Here is a 17,508-nt window from a genome sequence, read left to right as displayed (position 1 = left end):
GTAATTTCAAAAAAATTCCTACGCACACGCAAGATCATGGTGATGCATAGCAACGAGAGAGGAGAGTGTTGTCTATGTACCCTCGTAGACCGAAAGCGGCAGAGTTAGCACAACGCGGTTAACGTAGTCGTACGTCTTCACGGCCCGATCGATCAAGCACCGAAACTACGGCACCTCCAAGTTCTAGCACACGTTCAGCTTGATGACAATCCCTGGACTCCGATCCAGCAGAATGTCGGGGAAGAGTTCCGTCAGCACGACGGCGTGGTGACGATCTTGATGTTCTACCGTCGCAGGGCTTCGCCTAAGCACCGCTACAATATTATCGAGGATAATGGTGGTAGGGGGCACCGCACACGGCTAAGAGATCAATGATCAATTGTTGTGTCTTTGGGGTGCCCCCCTGCACCCGTATATAAAGGAGAAAGTGAGTAGGAGGCCGGCCCTAGGAGGGGGCGCGCCAAGTGTGGAGTCCTACTAGGACTCCCTAGTCCTAGTAGGATTCCACCTCCCATATAGAATAGGAAAAGAGGAAGGGAGAAGGAGAAGGAAGGAAGGGGGCGCACCCCTTCCCTAGTCCAATTCAGACCAGACCAAGGGGAGGGGTGCGGCCACCCTTGAGGCCCTTTTCCTTCTTTCCCGTATGGCCCAATAAGGCCCAATACGTATTCCCGTAACTCTCCGGTACTCCGAAAAATACCCGAATCACTCAGAACCTTTCCGATGTCCGAATATAGTCGTCCAGTATATCGATCTTTACGTCTCGACCATTTCGAGACTCCTCGTCATGTCCCCGATCTCATCCGGGACTCCGAACTCCTTCGGTACATCAAAACTCATAAACTCATAATACAACTGTCATCGAAACCTTAAGCGTGCGGACCCTACGGGTTCGAGAACAATGTAGACATGACCGAGACACGTCTCTGGTCAATAACCAATAGCGGAACCTGGATGCTCATATTGGCTCCCACATATTCTACGAAGATCTTTATCGGTCAGACTGCATAACAACATACGTTGTTCCCTTTGTCATCGGTATGTTACTTGCCCGAGATTCGATCGTCGGTATCTCAATACCTAGTTCAATCTCGTTACTGGCAAGTCTCTTTACTCGTTCCGTAATACATCATCCTGCAACTAACTCATTAGTTGCAATGCTTCCATGGCTTAAGTGATGTGCATTACCGAGAGGGCCCTGAGATACCTCTCTGACAATCGTAGAGACAAATCCTAATCTTGAAATACGCCAACCCAACAAGTACCTTCGGAGACACCTGTAGAGCACCTTTATAATCACCCAGTTACGTTGTGACGTTTGGTGACACGCAAAGTGTTCCTCCGGTAAACGGGAGTTGCATAATCCCATAGTCATAGGAACATGTATAAGCCATGAAGAAAGCAATAGCAACAAACTAAACGATCAAGTGCTATGCAAACGGAATGGGTCAAGTCAATCACATCATTCTCCTAATGATGTGATCCTGTTTAATCAAATGACAACTCATGTCTATGGTTAGGAAACATAACCATCTTTGATCAACGACCTAGTCAAGTAGAGGCATACTAGTGACACTCTGTTTGTCTATGTATTCACCCATGTATTATGTTTCCGGTTAATACAATTCTAGCATGAATAATAAACATTTATCATGATATAAGGAAATAAATAATAACTTTATTATTGCCTCTAGGGCATATTTCCTTTAGTCTCCCACTTGCACTAGAGTCAATAATCTATTTCACATCGCCGTGTGATTTAACATCAATAGTTCACATCACCATGTGATTAACACCCATAGTTCACATCGACATGTGACCAACACCCAAAGGGTTTACTAGAGTCAATAATCTAGTTCACATCGCTATGTGATTAACACCCAAAGAGTACTGAGGCGTGATCATGTTTTGCTTGTGAGAGAAGTTTAGTCAATGGGTCTGCCACATTCAGATCCATAAGTATTTTGCAAATTTCTATGTCAACAATGCTCTGCATGGAGCTACTCTAGCTAATTGCTCCCACTTTCAATATGTATCTAGATTGAGACTTAGAGTCATCTGGATCAGTGTCAAAACTTGCATCGATGTAACCCTTTACGACGAACCTTTTTTCACCTCCATAATCGAGAAACATATCCTTATTCCACTAAGGATAATTTTGACCAATGTCCAGTGATCTACTCCTAGATCACTATTGTACTCCTTTGCCAAACTCAGGGCAGGGTATACAATAGGTCTGGTACACAGCATGGCATACTTTATAGAACCTATGGCTGAGGCATAGGGAATGACTTTCATTCTCTCTCTATCTTCTGCCGTGGTCGGGTTTTGAGTCTTACTCAACTTCACACCTTGTAACACATGCAAGAACTCCTTTTTGACTATTCCATTTTGAACTACGTCAAAATCTTGTCAAGGTATGTACTCATTGAAAAAACTTATCAAGCGTATTGATCTATCTCTATAGATCTTGATGATCAATATATAAGCAGCTTCACCGAGGTCTTTCTTTGAAAAACTCCTTTCAAACATTCCTTTATGCTTTGCAGAATAATTCTACATTATCTCCGATCAACAATATGTCTTTCACATATACTTATCAGAAATGCTGTAGTGCTCCCACTCACTTTCTTGTAAATACAGGCTTCACCGCAAGTCTGTATAAAACTATATGCTTTGATCAACTTATCAAAGCGTATATTCCAACTTCGAGATGCTTTCACCAGTCCATAGATGGATTACTGGAGCTTGCATATTTTGTTAGTACCTTTAGGATTGACAAGACCTTCTGGTTGCATCATATACAACTCTTCTTTAATAAATCCATTAAGGAATGCGGTTTTGTTTATCCATTTGCCAGATTTCATAAAATGCGGCAATTTCTAACATGATTCAGACAGACTTAAGCATAGATACGAGTGAGAAACTCTCATCGTAGTCAACACCTTGAATTTGTCAAAAACCTTTTTGTGACAATTCTAGCTTTGTAGATAGTAACACAACTATCAGCGTCCGTCTTCCTCTTGAAGATCCATTTAATATCAATGGCTCGCCGATCATTGGGCAAGTCAATCAAAGTCCATACTTTGTTCTCATACATGGATCTCATCTTAGATTTCATGGCCTCAAGCCATTTCGCGGAATCTGGGCTCATCATCGCTTCCTCATAGTTCGTAGGCTCGTCACGGTCAAGTAACATGACCTCCAGAACAGGATTACCGTACCACTCTGGTGCGGATCTCACTCTGGTTTACCTACGAGGTTCGGTAGTAACTTAATCTGAAGTTACATGATCATCATCATTAGCTTCCTCACTAATCGGTGTAGTAGTCATAGGAACAAATTTCTGTGATGAACTACTTTCCAATAAGGGAGCAGGTACAGTTACCTCATCAAGTTCTACTTTCCTCCCACTCACTTCTTTCGAGAGAAACTCCTTTTCTAGAAAGGATCCATTCAAAGCAACAAATATATTGCCTTCGGATCTGTGATAGAAGGTGTACCCAACATTTTCTTTTTGGTATCCTATGAAGACGCACTTCTCCGATTTGGGTTAGGGCTTATCAGGTTGAAGCTTTTTCACATAAGCATTGCAACCTCAAACTTTAAGAAACGACAGCTTAGGTTTCTTGCCAAACCATAGTTCATACGGTGTCGTCTCACCGGATTTAGATGGTGCCCTATTTAACGTGAATGCAGCTGTCTCTAATGCATAACCCCAAAACGATAGTGGTAGATCGGTAAGAGACATCATAGATCGCACCATATCTAATAAAGTACGGTTATGACATTCGAACACACCATTATGCTGTGGTGTTCTAGGTGCCGTGAGTAGTGAAACTATTTCACATTGTTTTTAACTGAAGGCCAAACTCGTAACTCAAATATTTTACTTCTGCGATCATATCGTAGAAACTTTTATTTTTGTTACTATGATTCTCCACTTCACTCTGAAATTCTTTGAACTTTTCAAATGTTTCAGACTTGAGTTTCATCAAGTAGATATACTCATATCTGCTCAAATCATCTGTGAAGATCAGAAAATAATGATACCTGCCACGAGCCTCAATATTCATCGAACCACATACATCAGTATGTATGATTTCCAACAAATATGTTGCTCGCTCCATTGTTCTGGAGAACGGAGTCTTAGTCATCTTGCCCATGAGGCATGGTTCGCAAGCATCAACTGATTCATAATCAAGTGATTCCAAAAGCCCATCATCATGGATTTTCTTCATGCGCTTTACACCAATATGACCTAAAGGTAGTGCCACAAATAAATTGCACCATCATTATTAACTTTGCATCTTTTGGTTTCAATATTATGAATATGTGTATCACTACGATCGAGATCCAATGAACCATTTTCATTGGGTGTGTAACCATATAAGGTTTTATTCATGTAAACAGAACAACAATTTATTCTCTTACTTAAATGAATAACCGTATTGCAATAAACATGATCAAATCATATTCATGCTCAACGTAAACACCAAATAACACTTATTTAGGTTCAACACTAATCCCAAAAGTATAGGGAGTGTGCGATGATGATCATATCAATCTTGGAACCACTTCCAACACACATCGTCACTTCACCCTTAACTAGTCTATGTTCATTCTGCAACTCCCGTTTCGAGTTACTACTCTTAGCAACTGAACCAGTATCAAATACCGAGGGGTTGCTACGAACACTAGTAAACTACACATCAATAATCTGTATATCAAATATACCTTTGTTCACTTTGCCATCCTTCTTATCCGCCAAATACTTGGGGCAGTTCCGCTTCCAGTGACCAGTCCCTTTGCAGTAGAAGCACTTAGTCTCAGGCTTAGGACCAGACTTGGGCTTCTTCACTTGAGCAGCAACTTGCTTGCCGTTCTTCTTGAAGTTCCCCTTCTTCCCTTTGCCCTTTTCTTGAAACTAGTGGTCTTGTCTACCATCAACACTTGATTTTTCTTGATTTCTACCTTCGTCGATTTAAGCATTACAAAGAGCTTGGGAATCATTTCCGTTATCCCTTGCATATCATAGTTCATCACGAAGTTCTACTAGCTTGGTGATGGTGACTAGAGAATTCTGTCAATCACTATTTTATCTAGAAGATTAACTCCCACTTGATTCAAGCGATTGTAGTACCTAGACAATCTGAGCACATGCTCACTGCTTGAGCTATTCTCCTCCATCTTTTAGCTATAGAACTTGTTGGAGACTTCATATCTCTCAATTCGGGTATTTGCTTGAAATATTAACTTCAACTCCTGGAACATCTCATATGGTCCATGTCGTTCAAAACATCTTTGTAGTCCCGATTCTAAGTCGTTTAAGTATGGTGCACTAAACTATCAAGTAGTCATCATATTGAGCTAGCCAAATGTTCATAACATCTGCATCTGCTCCTGCAATAGGTTTGTCACCTAGCGGTGCATCAAAGACATAATTCTTCTATGCAGCAATGAGGATAAACCTCAGATCACGGATCCAATCCGCATCATTGCTACTAACATCTTTCAACTTAGTTTTCTCTAGGAACATATCAAAAATAGAACAGGGGAGCTAAACGCGAGCTATTGATCTACAACATAGATAAGCTAATACTACCAGGACTAAGTTCATGATAAATTAAAGTTCAATTAATCATATTACTTAAGAACTCCCACTTAGATAGACATCCCTCTAATCCTCTAAGTGATCACGTGATCCAAATCAACTAAACCATGTCCGATCATCACGTGAGATGGAGTAGTTTCAATGGTGAACATCACTATGTTGATCATATCTACTATATGATTCACACTCGACCTTTCGGTCTCCGTGTTCCGAGGCCATATCTGTTATATGCTAGGCTTGTCAAGTTTAACCTGAGTATTCCGCGTGTGCAACTGTTTTGCACCCGTTGTATTTGAACGTAGAGCCTATCACACCCGATCATCACGTGGTGTCTCAGCACGAACAACTTTCGCAACGGTGCATACTCAGGGAGAACACTTATACTTTGATAATTTAGTGAGGGATCATCTTATAATGCTACCGTCAATCAAAGCAATATAAGATGCATAAAAGATAAACATCACATGCAATCAATATCAGTGATATGATATGGCCATCATCATCTTGTACTTGTGATCTCCATCTCCGAAGTACCGTCATGATCACCATCGTCACCGGCGTGACACCTTCATCTCCATCGTAGCATCGTTGTCGTCTCGCCAATCTTATGCTTCCACGACTATCGCTACCGCTTAGTGATAAAGTAAAGCATTACAGCGCGATTGCATTGCATTCAATAAAGCGACAACCATATGGCTCCTGCCAGTTGCCGATAACTCGGTTACAAAACATGATCATCTCATATAATAAAATTTAGCATCATGTCTTGACCATATCACATCACAACATGCCCTGCAAAAACAAGTTAGACGTCCTCTACTTTGTTGTTGCAAGTTTTACGTGGCTGCTATGGGCTTAGCAAGAACCGTTCTTACCTACGCATCAAAACCACAATGATAGTTTGTCAAGTTGGTGTTGTTTTAACCTTCGCAAGGACCGGGCGTAGCCACACTCGGTTCAACTAAAGTTGGAGAAACTGACACCCGCCAGCCACCTGTGTGCAAAGCACGTCGGTAGAACCAGTCTCGCGTAAGCGTACACGTAATGTCGGTCCGGGCCGCTTCATCCAACAATACTTCCGAACAAAGTATGACATGCTGGTAAGCAGTATGACTTATATCGCCCACAACTCACTTGTGTTCTACTCGTGCATAACAACAACACATAAAACCTAGGTTCTGATGCCACTGATGGGGAACGTACTAATTTCAAAAAAATTCCTACGCACACGCAAGATCATGGTGATGCATAGCAATGAGAGAGGAGAGTGTTGTCTACGTACCCTCGTAGACCGAAAGCGGAAGCGTTAGCACAACGCGGTTGATGTAGTCGTACGTCTTCACGGCCCGACTGATCAAGCACCAAAACTACGGCACCTCCGAGTTCTAGCACACGTTCAGCTCGATGACGATCCCCGGACTCCGATCCAGCAGAATGTCGGGGAAGAGTTCCATCAGCGCGATGGTGTGGTGACGATCTTGATGTTCTACCGTCGCAGGGCTTCGCCTAAGCACCGCTACAATATTATCAAGGATTATGGTGGAAGGGGCACCGCACACGGCTAAGAGATCAATGATCAATTGTTGTGTCTTTGGGGTGCCTCCTGCACCCGTATATAAAGGAGCAAGGGAGGAGGAGGCCGGCCCTAGGAGGGGGCGCGCCAAGTGTGGAGTCCTCCTAGGACTCCCTAGTCCTAGTAGGATTCCACCTCCCATATGGAATAGGAAAAGAGGAAGGGAAAAGGAGAAGGAAGGAAGGGGGCACCCCCCTTCCCTAGTCCAATTCGGACCAGACCAAGGGAGGGGTGCGGCCACCCTTGAGGCCCTTTTCCTTCTTTCCTGTATGGCCCAATAAGGCCCAATACGTATTCCCGTAACTCTCCGGTACTCCGAAAAATACCCGAATCACTCGGAACCTTTCCGATGCCCGAATATAGTCGTCCAATATATCGATCTTTATGTCTCGACCATTTTGAGACTCCTCGTCATGTCCCCGATATCATCCGGGATTCCGAACTTCTTCAGTACATCAAAACTCATAAACTCATAATATAACTGTCATCGAAACCTTAAGCATGCGGACCCTACGGGTTCGAGAACAATGTAGACATGACCGAGACACGTCTCCGGTCAATAACCAATAGCGGAACCTGGATGCTCATATTGGCTCCCACATATTCTACGAAGATCTTTATCGGTCAGACCGCATAACAACATACATTGTTCCCTTTGTCATCGGTATGTGACTTGCCCGAGATTCGATCGTCGGTATCTCAATACCTAGTTCAATCTCATTACCGGCATGTCTCTTTACTCGTTCCGTAATACATCATCCTGCAACTAACTCATTAGTTGCAATGCTTGCAAGGCTTAAGTGTTGTGCATTACTGAGAGGGCCCAGAGATACCTCTCCGACAATCAGAGTGACAAATCCTAATCTTGAAATACGCCAACCCAACAAGTACCTTTGGAGACACCTGTAGAGCTCCTTTATAATCATCCATTTACGTTGTGACATTTGATGGCACACAAAGTGTTCCTTCGGTAAACGGGAGTTGCATAATCTCATAGTCATATGAACATGTATAAGTCATGAAGAAAGCAATAGCAACAAACTAAACGATCAAGTGCTATGCTAACGGAATGGGTCAAGTCAATCACATCATTCTCCTAATGATGTGATCCCGTTTAATCAAATGACAACTCATGTCTATGGTTAGGAAACATAACCATCTTTGATCAACGAGCTCGTCAAGTAGAGGCATACTAGTGACACTCTGTTTGTCTATGTATTCACACATGTATTATGTTTCCGGTTAATACAATTCTTGCATGAATAATAAACATTTATCATGATATAAGGAAATAAATAATAACTTTATTATTGCCTCTAGGGCATATTTCCTTCAATCGGGGATCTAGGAATTGGGGTTGTCTTCTTTTATTTTGGTTCCGTAGTCGGACGTTGATTGTACTCTGCATGGTGTATGTTTACCTGTATTTGTGTGAAGTGGCGATTGTAAGCCAACTCTTTATCCCTTTCTTATTCAGTACATGGGCTGTGTAAAGGTTACCCGTCTTATGACATGCCTACCATGCGGCTATGCCTCTAAGTTGTGCCCCGACACGTGGGAGATATAGCCGCATTGTGGGTCATACTAGTTGGTATCAGAGCCTTCCTCGACATAGGAGCCCACTGCTTGATCGAATCGCTGACGTTGTTGAGTATAGAACAAAAATTTTGAGTCTTAGGATTATATATATCGGAGAGTAGGATTCTTTTTACTCCTCAGTCCCTTCGTCGCTCTGGGGAGGCCTCCTGACGTAGAGTTTTGACTTTTCTCTCCTCAAATTTCACGAAAAAAATTAGGATCACGCGAGTATCTTGGAATCGTTCCGATAGTCTTGTGACGAGAACATTGTTCTTGGTGCCTCCTGACATTTAGGGGTTGTGGCAGTGTCCCAGGGAGTTGAGCTCCGAGGTGTGGTTGTCACAATTTTATCGTTGCAGTTCTGGAATACCTGAGTTCGCCAACATCGAAAATCTCTTTTATGCACTTGTTGGTGAGATAACCTCGACGCCACCCAGTACTGGGGCGGGAGTTCGGGAGTATTGCCATAACTCGTCTAACGGATGCTTTTCGAAGGTTGAGGTAAATGATTTCCGAAGGTTTTCTTGGTTATGTGTTGAAGGATGGATACAGCTGGATGTAGGATTTGCTAGTTTTGGGTGAGATATTATGCTTCCCCTGTATCCCCAACACCTGATTGCATAACCAGGAAGTTTCGGGAGTTTATAAGTGGGAATTCAAGTATCATGTAGGATATCTTTCCAACGGACACAAGATACGATATGGGATCTATCATATGTTTGTTCCGGCTTATTATGCAAGCCAATCCTTTGTTTTTGTTTTGAGTTGTGGTATTCGAGTTGCTTCAATGTCAAGTGTTGATTCCATACCTTTCCTAAGCGGTATTCTCATATTTCTATGTGAATACTAATCCTTCATGGTAATCGAGATTGTCATGTCAATTCTTTCCAACCGGTGTGATTCTCTTCAAGATGATCCTATCATTTTTCGACATTCGCAAGAACAACTCCAAGTCTTCTCAACGTTATTTGTTTCATCCGCCCAAGTTGCCTTTGTTTTCCCGCCCTCCCACCCCTTTTTCTTCATGGAGCCAGAATCCTTAATCAAGTATCCATTGTGTCGATGTGAAGTCTCATCATTGTTTTCCGTCAACGTTCTTATCCGGTGATTCTTAGGAAGATCCTAAGGAGGCTTCAAGTTCATCATTCTTCATTCTCATTTCTTCTCCTGTGGATTCAAGCTTTCGGCAACTCTGAGAACTTTGCAGGCAAGATGACCATACCCTCGAAATCACTTATATCTTTGCTTGCTAGTTGCTCGCTCTATTGCTATGCCACGCTACCTACCACTTGCTATATAATGCCTCCCATATTGCCAATTCAAGCCTCTAACCCTCCTTTCCTAGCAAACTGTTGTTTGGCTATGTTACCGCTTTGCTCAGCCCCTCTTATAGCGATGCTAGTTGTAGGTGAAGATGAAGTTTGTTCCATGTTGGAACATGGTTATTGTTGGGATATCATTATTATATATTATTTAATTAATGCATCTATATACTTGGTAAAGGGTGGAAGGCTCGGCCTTATGCATGGTGTTTTGTTCCACTCTTGCCGCCCTAGTTCCCGTCATACCGGTGTTATGTTCCTTGATTTTGCGTTCCTTACGCAGTTGGGTGTTATGGGAACCCCTTGACAGTTCGCTTTGAATAAAACTCCTCCAGCAAGGCCCAACCTTGGTTTTACATTTGCTTATTTTACCCCCCCCCCCCTGGGCCAGTGCTTCTCTAATTCTTGGTCCAAACCAGAGCAGCGTGCGGGACCGTCCCTTGGCAACTTGGGTTATGTTGGTTCATGTATGCTTAGCTTATCCGGTGTGCCCTGAGAACGAGATATGTGCAGGTCCTATCGGGATTTATCGGCACATCCGGGCAATCTTGCTGGTCTTGTTTTACCATTGTTGAAATGTCTTGTAACTGGGATTCCGAGTCTGATCGGGTCTTCCTGGGAGAAGGAATATCCTTCGTTGACCGTGAGATCTTGTGATGGGCTAAGTTGGGACACCCCTGCAGGGTTTTGAACTTTCGAAAGTCATGCCTGCGGTTATGGGCAAGTGGGAATTTGTTAATATCCGGTTGTAGATAACTTGACACTTAACTTAATTAAAATGAATCAACCGCGTGTGTAACCGTGATGGTGTCTTTTCGGCGGAGTCCGGGAAGTGAACACAGTTCTTGTGTTATGCTTGAACGTAAGTAGTTTCAGGATCACTTCTTGATCACTTATAGCTTCTCGACCGTTGCGTTGCTTCTCTTCTCGCTCTTATCTGCGTAAGTTAGCCACCATATATGCTAGTGCTTTGCTGCAGCTCCACCTCACTAACCTTTCCTACCCATAAGCTTAAATAGTCTTGATCTCGCGGGTGTGAGATTGCTGAGTTATCGTGACTCACAGATACTTCTAAACAGTTGCAGGTGCCGATGGTACCAGTGCAGGTGGCGCAACCGAGTTCAAGTGGGAGCTCGATGAAGATCTTTCCGTTGTTTTTGTTTCGTTTCCTGGTGATCAGTAGTGGAGCCTAGTTGGGACAATCGGTGATCTAGCAATTGGGGTTGTCTTCTTTTATTTTGGTTCCGTCATCGGACCTTGATTGTACTCTGCATGGTGTATGTTTACTTGTATTTGTATGAAGTGGCGATTGTAAGCCAACTCTTTATCCCTTTCTTATTTAGTACATGGGATGTGTAAAGATTACCCCTCTTGCGACATGCCTACCATGCGGCTATGCCTCTAAGTCGTGCCCCGACACGTGGGAGATATAGCTGCATTGTGGGTCATACAAGTTGGTATCAGAGCCTTCCCCGACATAGGAGCCCATTGCTTGATCGAATCGCTGACGTTATTGAGTCTAGAACAAAATATTTTGAGTCTTAGGATTATATATATCGGTATCTTGGAATCGTTCTGATAGTCTTGTGACGAGAACATTGTTCTTGGTGCCTCCTGACATTTAGGGGTTGTGGTTGTGTCCCGGGGAGTTGAGCTCCGAGGTGTGGTCGTCACAATTTTATCGTTGCAGTTCTGGAATACCTGAGTTCGCCGACATCGAAAATCTCTTTTATGCACTTGTTGGTGAGATAACCTCGACGCCACCGAGTACTGGGCGGGAGTTCGGGAGTATTGCCATAACTCGTATAACGGATGCTTTTTGAAGGTTGAGGTAAATGATTTCCGAAGGCTTCTTGGTTATGTGTTGAAGGATGGATACAGCTGGATGTAGGATTTGCTAGTTTTGGGTGAGATATTATGCTTCCCCTGTATCCCCAACACCTGATTCCATAACCAGAAAGTTTCGGGAGTTTATAAGTGGGAATTCAAGTATCACGTAGGATATCTTTCCAACGGACACATGATACGATATGGGATCTATCATATGTTTGTTCCATCTTATTCTGCAAGCCACTCCTTTGTTTTTGTTTTGAGTTGTGGTATTCGAGTTGCTTCAATGTCAAGTGTTGATTCCATACCTTTCCTAAGCGGTATTCTCATATTTCTATGTGAATACTAATCCTTCATGATAATCGAGATTGTCATGTAAATTCTTTCCAACCAGTGTGATTCCCTTCAAGATGATCCTATCATTTTTCGACATCCGCAAGAACAACTCCAAGTCTTTTCAACGTTATTTGTTTCATCCGCCCAAGTTGCCTTTGTTTTCCCGCCCTCCCACCCCTTTTTCTTCATGGAGCCAGAATCCTTAATCAAGTATCCATTGTGTCGATGCGAAGTCTCATCATTGTTTTTCGTCAACGTTCTTATCCGGTGATTCTCAGGAAGATCCTAAGGAGGCTTCAAGTTCATCATTCTTCGTTATCATTTCTTCTCCGGTGGATTCAAGTCAAGCTTTGTCGATCATATCATTTCCTCGTTTCAAATGTTTTCTCATGCCGGTGCACCTCTTAATCATTCACTTCTCGCTATTCATTTGTTCTGGAGTGCAGAAGATATCTCAGAAGGTTCGTCTTTTCATTCAAGATCCGTTCAAACTATTTGGAGATTGTTATCTCATTCAAGCCATTTCATTCATCCAGTGCAATCTCACTTTTAAATCATTTCAACGGTTCTTTCTTGCGTGGGCCCTAACCCACAGGTCTTTTCCCAGGATCTTACCTGACTCTTCTTTTTCCAGAGTTATTCTAAAACTCATTTCAAAGTTTGACGTAAGAATGAGTTATCATCAGTCAAATGTCTTTCACCAAGATCTTTCAAATTCTTTTCATCGTTGGTTCAACCTTTCTAATTTTCATTCCGGAGTGCCTCAACAATTCATGGTGGTGTATATCATCATCATTCTCAACATTTGAAGACCGAAGAAGAGTTTCTCTCAAATCTTGGTCCGTTCTCTCGAAGATGCGTAGATCAAGCTTGATGCCATCCTCTCATAATTGTTTTTGATTGTGAGAATTCTTTTCACCTATTCGGAGCAAATTCAAGATTCTTTTCAGTTTGATTCTCCAAAGGCCATCATTTCGGGTTTATTCATCCTCAGCTTTCAGCTATTGTTCTCCAAAAATCTTACCGGTGCATCATTCAAGTATTCTCTAATCAGCCCGTGATATCTTCCTTCTCATATATTTATATTCCCTCAAGTATCTTCATTCATTCTCCAATTCTTCGCGGTGAATTGTGCCTTTGCTACTTTCATTTTCAACTCTTACGGTGGTTCGTTCAAGTTTTCTATTCCTTCTTTATCATTTCAATTTATTCGTTGGTTAAATCCTACCGGTGGTCCGTTGAGTTTATGCTATATCTCTCTTAATCCTTTCAACGAGAATAAGTAGTATGCTAAATCCGTTGCTTGTCATCAATTTAAATTGGTGAAGGATACGCATAACATAATTCTTATTTTTGCTTCATCTAGGTGATTGATTCATTTTTTCCAGAGTTGTTCACGATGATTAAATTCTCGGTTCAAGTGCTTCATACTTTCCCGGAGTTCCAAGTTCTCTCAATTATATCATTTCAAAGCTTCTTCTAATCATTGCAAGGTTTCACCTTGTGTTTTTAACTTCTCTTTCCTTTCGTTTGATAATTCTTTTATTACCGGAGTTCTTCATGGAGGTTCTACATGATGGTTCAGCAAGGATTTAATTCCTTCTCGAAGTGCTCATCAAGATTCTTTTCAGAGGAGCTCTAGTATTCTTCATATTGCATTCCGAAGTGCAATTCCTTCAACCTTATCTTTTCAGGTTGTGTTATGTCTTTCTTGACAATTTCTCTTTGTGTTTCATGATTCACAAGTTCAGGAATGAGATATTTAAACCCATCATTTTCTTCCTTGGAGTTATCTTGGTATAGATTTCACCTAAAACCTTCCATTGGGAATGTTGCTCCATGTGGTGATTACCTATGATCCCAGTTTTCTTATCACCTCGATGGAATAAGCTTTCTATCTTTTCTAGCTCTCAATCCAATCTATTGTTTTTGTTAGTGGCAGAATTTCACCTTAGGATTTCAACGTGTTTTCCATAAGCCCACAACAAGCTTACTATTTTCGTTGTTGGTTTTCCAACAACTCCGTTCGAACCTTCGCCTAAGGATGCCTTTGCAAGCTCATTTGAGTTAGAAGATGTTGCTTTCTCCTCCGTTCTTTTAATTCCTTTCTTACATTTGTTCCGAAGGCATTGTGATGTTGTTCTCTTCAACTCATCATCTTGTTTTGTCATGATCATGTTCTATTCCCTCCATTTACAGTCGGACTGCTGCCCAAATTATATCATTATTATTCCTTCTCAATCTTGTTTTACCCGGAGTGTTGTGTCTATCATACCTCTTCTAACCGAACTCTCATCCAAGTGCTTTCATTTAGCCAAGCTCCTACTCTTTACCTTCCATTTCCAACTGGAGTGTTGTCGTATTTGATCTTTATCGGTCCTTGTACATCTCGTTTCTATCGGAGTGCTTGCATGTACGTCTTATCCATTGCCCCCCTCCCCTTTTCTTTTGCCTTTCAACCTACAAGGTTCTAGTAAGGTTCCTTGTTCCTCTTTTCTAACGGAGTGTTTTTCAACTTTCTTCATCTTCGTTGTATTCTTTATTTCAAGTTGTTCAACCTTTCAAGGTTCTTTGGTTTCACTCGTTTGTCAAAGAAGCAACTTTGTTTTACCTATTATCTTCCTCTTCCTTTTCCCTCCGGTGCCATCCTAGATCTCGGGATGAGATCCTCTTATAGTGGTGGAGTGTTGTAACGCCCCGGATACAACTTTCCATATTCGTAACTCCGATTCTTGCCTTTTCCGGAGATGCGATATGAGATTTCCCTTCATGGTTGGGTTTTGTCTTCGTTTTTGCATTTTGTTCATGTCATGCATTTCATATCATGTCGTCATGTTCATTGCATTTGCGTTCGTGTTTGTCTCGTGCATCCGAGCATTTTCCCCGTTGTCCGTTTTGCAATCCGACACTCCCACATGCACCCGGCGCACCCCTCTTGTCTCTTTTCGTGAGCGGGTGTTAAACATTCTCGGAATGAACCGAGATTTTCCAAGTCGCCTTGGTACACTACGGGTAGACCGCCTGTCAAATTTCGTTCCATTTGGAGTCCGTTTGATACTCGAACGGCTAACCGGGTAACCGCGATAGGCTCTTTGGTGTTGCAGCCCAACATCCCTCCAAAACAGCCCAAGAACCCATCTAAACCACTTCCATGTCCTCCTTTGTCGGATCATGATCGTGTGGGCGAAAACTACACCTCATTTGGACACTCCTACCTCCTCCTATCAATAAATATGTGCATCCCTCCTCAAATTCATGGTCTAACCCTAGTCATTTTCCTCCTCGCGCCGCCGGACATGCCCATCCGCACTGGACATGTCCGCCGGACATGTCGCTCCGACCAATGGGGTCGCGCCACGTCACCTCCGCTGCCTCCATCCTCCACTCACAGCGCGCCACGCGTCCCCGCGCCCACTTCCCCGCCGCGCGGCCCGCGGAGCCCATCTGAGGCCCGCCCGGGCCCGGATCTGCGCCTCCGCCGCCTGCGGGAGCCTGCGCGCCCGAGCCGCCCCAACCCCACTGCCGTTGTGCTTCGCCGCCGCGCCGCCGACCGCGGGCGCCTCCTCGCCATGCCTCCCCTCCAGGATCTCGTCGTCGTTCGCCCAAGGCCCCTGGCGCCCCGCGCCCATGCTCCCGAGTCCTCGCTTGAGTTCCTTTCCCCGTCTAGCCCCGCCACCGGTCGGCGAGCCACCGAAGCAGACCAGGTCATCGGACCCGCGCCCCTGCTGTAGTCTCCTTAGCCGGTGCCTCCAAGCTCCTCCATCGCCGAATGCGGATGCCCCATCCTCGAGCTGCCCTTTTTCCGGCCTCCGTCGCTTGTCCTCTTGCTCGTCGCCGGCTGTCATCGTCGTTGACCGCCGCCGCCACGGTCCTACTCGGGATCGAGCAGGAGAGCTCGTCCCGCTTGTCCTCCTCACGTGGGCCGCCCTCGGCCCAGCTGCCAGCTTCGCCGGCCCGCTACCTCCACCTCAACTCGGCCAGGCCCAGGCCCATGGTGAGCCCCCTTTCTATCCTCCGCCCCGTGCACACTTTAGTTGTATTGCGCCTCTCTGTTTTATTCCAAATTTTGACCAAGTCCCGGAGCTCACTTGCTATTTTCATGCCCCCTTCATCATGTCATATCTCGGTAACCGTGGCTCAAAATCATGCATATGATATGTCGAATTGTTCATCTCATTGAGCTCTTCATGTCAGAAGCATTTACATGCATGTTACTATTTGTTATGATGTCATTGTCATTGTTGCAAGAGTGCTATAAAATGTTAATTGTTGGTACTTATCAGATCATGATGTTTTGTCATTTTTGTGACATTTGATGTGTGCATCATATGGGCATGAGCTCTACATGTGTTTTGACCTATGCCATGCCATCTTTACAGGGGCGCTTACCATGTATTTTTGTGATCAATGTGGTGACTAGCACAAGAATGCAAAGTAGCCTTCGTGATATTGCTGATTTCAGGGACTTCGGATTTTGCTAAGACTTGTGCCTGCTGTTATTTTTATGCCATGTAAACATGATGCTACAGTGAGATACATGCTTGTTTTGAGTTGCTTCATTAAGGATGTTTTGAACATATGGTTGTGCTATATCAATCCATGCCCCTATTTGCAATTATGGAGTGCCCTAGCATGTCTAATTATTGCTCTACTTTTGCCATAAAATGTTCCTGGCAGATTGTTTACATGTTAATCAATTTTGTGTTGGGGATCGTAGCAGAAATTCAAAATTTTCTATGCATCACCAAGATCAATCTATGGAGTAATCTAGCAACGAGGGGAAGGAGAGTGCATCTACATACCCTTGTAGATTGCTAAGCGGAAGCGTTCAAGTGAACGGGGTTGATGGAGTCATACTCGTCGTGATCCAAATCACCGATGATCCTAGTGCCGAACGGATGGCACCTCCACGTTCAACACACGTACAGCCCGGTGACGTCTCCTACGCCTTGATCCAGCAAGGGGAGAAGGAGAGGTTGGGGAAGACTCCATCCAGTAGCAGCGCGACGGCGTGGTGGTGGTGGAGGAGCGCGGGACTCCAGCAGGGCTTCGCCAAGCGCTATGAGAGACGAGGAGGAAGAGGGGTAGGGCTGCGCCAACAGGAGAAGGACCTCATGTGTTGGGATGCCCCTTTGCCTCCACTATATATAGGGGGAGAGGGAGGGCTGAGCCCCCACCTAGGGTTTCCACCCTAGGGGTGGCGGCAGCCCCAATCCCCATCTGGGGTGGCGGCCATGTGGGGGGGAGAGGGAGGC

Source organism: Triticum urartu, chromosome 1A (assembly GCF_056163025.1).
Source record: "Triticum urartu cultivar PI428250 chromosome 1A, HENAU_Tu73, whole genome shotgun sequence".
Classification (NCBI taxonomy): domain Eukaryota; kingdom Viridiplantae; phylum Streptophyta; class Magnoliopsida; order Poales; family Poaceae; genus Triticum; species Triticum urartu.
The sequence above is the reverse complement of the archived record's forward strand: the minus strand, read 5'-3'. Positions refer to the sequence as shown.